We start from the raw sequence: 3,156 nt of genomic DNA, 5'->3' as shown, positions 1-3,156 counted from the left end.
TACATGTATTGAGTGTAAAAAAGCTTTTTACTCAGTTTTCATATTTTATTCAATTTTCTATACCGTTCTCTCAGGAGAACTCGGAATGGTTTACATGAATTTAGGTACTTACACATTTTTACCTGTCTGTCCCAGTGGGCTCACAATCTAATGTACCTGGGACAATGAGGAGATTAAATGACTTGCCAAGGGTCACAAGGAGCAGTGTGGGTTTCAACCTAGAACCCCAGGGTGCTGAGGCTGTAGCTTTAATCACTGCCCTAAAAACTTTGTTGTTCACACAATAACTTAATGGTTTACCTACTAAAGTGATGAATTGATTGCATTTTCACATTCTCTTTCTCAGGTTCGTATTCTTTTATATATTCTTGTCTTAATTATTTGTGAACAGAGTCAAGCTCTATTAGGAGATGACCCGGTATATAAACCGAAGACTAGACTAGACTCTCCCCTTAAAAAGACAGAACATGATCCACACAGAGTACAAACCTTTTACATGTACTGAATGTAATAAAAGCTTCAATCAGTTTTCACATCTAAAAATTAATCTACAGACCCACACAGCAGTGAAACCATTTACATGTACTGAATGTAATAAAAGTGTCACTTGGCTTTCATCTCTAAAAACAAAAAATGATTCATTCAGGGTACAAACCATTTACATGTACTGAGTGTAAGAAAAGCTTCACTGATTACAAATCTAAAAAGGCACAAAATGATCCACTCAGGGTACAAACCATTTACATGTACTGAGGGTAATAAAAGCTTCACTTGGTGTAAAGATCTAAAAAGACCAAATGTATCATAATCCAAGAAAAGAGACAAAGTCTTAGAGCAAAAGGTTAGGTTCTTACTTTTGCTAATCTTTCTTGTAAATCCTCTCTTTATTCTGGACTGCTGGGTTATTCACCTTGGGCAGCCAATGATTGTAGGATCTTCAATTAACAAAGCTCTGCCCCTCCCACTGATACATCTCCTGGAGCATGCTCCCTGGAATCCCAGTCAGTAACCAAGCCAGGAAGGTCTACAGGAGAAACAAGAAACAAAAAGAGAGCGAGAGAGAGGGGTGACGGGGAATTCCCCACCAAACAATCAACTCTACTCATGTTAACAAATTCAAAATATCAACCATTGACAATGTAGAACAGATATGAACCTTAAAATCTGAACTTTAAAATTTTAGATGGAGACACAGCCTGTATAGTCAGGAGGGGGCAACTACCCGGGTAACCCCTCTAACCTACATCATAGATTGAAATCCAGTTTACCAGTAACTGGTTAGGCAATCTGCAAATCGGACAAGAACCGGACGGGTGTAAAGAGAGGATTTACAAGAAAGAAGATTAGCCGAGGTAAGAACCTAATTTTTCATTCTTGTGCAATCCCTCTTTATTCTGGACTGCTGGGACGTATCAGAGCAGTCCCAAAACATCAGGAGGGGGTCCGATGAACCCACTGCCAGAATCAAAGCCCTAAATGCAGCATTCTGCTTGGCCGCCACATCAATCCGGTAAAAAAAATGGGAAAAGTGTGCAAATCTCAGGCGAAACTGCAATGGATTCAGCCCAAGAGGAAGACATTCCTCTAGTGGAATGAGCCCTCACCCCAAAGGGAGGCTTTTTCCCCCCACTACATAGGCAGCAGAAATGGCAGCATGAATCCATCTTGAAATGGTAGCCTTAGAAGCGAGCCTACCCCAATGGGCAGGACTCTAAAGCATGAAAAGATGGTCTGCAAGACGAAAATAATTAGAAGAACATAAGAATAGCCTTACTGGTTCAGACCAATGTTCTCGCAGTGGCCAATCCAGGTCACTAGTACCTGGCCAAAACCCAAGGTGTAGCACTATTCCATGCTACTGATCCAGGGCAGGCAGTGACTTCCCCGTGTCTTTTTCAATAACAGACTCTATGGACTTTTCCTCCAGGAACTTGTCCAAACCTTTCTTAAAACCAGCTACGTTATCCGCTCTTATCACATCCTCTGGCAATGCGTTCCAGAGCTTAACTGTTCTCCGAATGAAAATAAATTTCCTTCAATTGGTTTTAAAAGTATTTCCTTGCAAAATTCTATCCTTGGACTCGGACACAGATGGAAAAAACACCTGAAGATGGACTTCCTGATTTACATGAAAGATAAAAATCACCTTCGGAAGAGAGGATGTTCCTGTCCATAAGATAACCGCAGAAATTGGAATCCGCAGAAAAGGATCCCGGCACGAGAGCACCTGAGGCTCCGAGACTCTATGGGCAGATGTGACTGCTACCAGAAAGATAGTCTTGATTTTAAAATCATGCAACAAGGCCTGCTCAAGAGGTTCATAGGGTGGACGAGCCGGTGATTGGAGAACCAGATTCAGAGTCCATGTTGGACAAGGAAGCCTCAAAGGAGGCTTCAGCCGAACTGCACCTCGCAAGAAACGGAACAACGTCTGGATGAGACGCGATCTGAGCAGAACAGGACCCAAGCAAAAGATACCTGTGATCTGTACCCTGAGGGAAGACACAGCAAGCCCCTTCTTGAGGCCAGCCTGTAGGAAATCCAGAACTTGAGCACCTGAGGAACCTGAGACATCCACCTGTGAACTTGAACACCAAGCCTGGAAAAACTTCCAGGTCTTTGCATAGGCCACAACAGTGGATCTCCGCTTGCCAAATAGAAACGTAGCAATGACTGCGGGCGAATGGCCTCTGGCTGTCAAGGCCGCGCGCTCAATAGCCATGCCGTAAGACCTAAGCGGCCGCAATCTTGCAGCGCGATTAGACCCAGAGTGAGAAGACAAGAGAAACAAGGGAGCTGGAGTCCCTGACCGTGGTGGAGCCGAACTAGATCGGCAGATCAGAGTCTCTGTGGTCAATCTGGTGCCACCAAGATCCATGTTCTCCCTTGACCTGCAACACGGCGCGGAATGCATCCTCTCATGGTCCACGGTGGAAATACGTAGAGGAGATCACCTTGAGGCCAAGATTTCACTAGAGCATCTAGCCCCTCGCTGTCGTATCTCGCCAATGGCTGAAAAATCTATCCATATACCTGTTCTTGGCAGTCGCCATGAGGTCGAATGTTGGACGACTCCACTGATGCACTATGCACTCGAATGCTCACCAGGAGAGAGACCATCCTCCTGGATCCAGGGTCTGACAACTGAAAAAATCT

General features: G+C 44.3%; 1 protein-coding gene across 2 annotated transcripts in view; it reads right to left on the bottom strand.

Annotated features, from left to right (window-relative positions):
- LOC117354544 (oocyte zinc finger protein XlCOF6-like) overlaps positions 1 to 3,156 on the bottom strand; it is a 68,723-nt gene that overhangs the window by 53,339 nt on the left and 12,228 nt on the right. The window lies entirely within an intron of this gene.

The sequence above is a fragment of the Geotrypetes seraphini genome, chromosome 2 (assembly GCF_902459505.1).
Source record: "Geotrypetes seraphini chromosome 2, aGeoSer1.1, whole genome shotgun sequence".
Lineage (NCBI taxonomy): Eukaryota > Metazoa > Chordata > Amphibia > Gymnophiona > Dermophiidae > Geotrypetes > Geotrypetes seraphini.
This window is presented reverse-complemented; position numbering and strand designations above follow the sequence as displayed.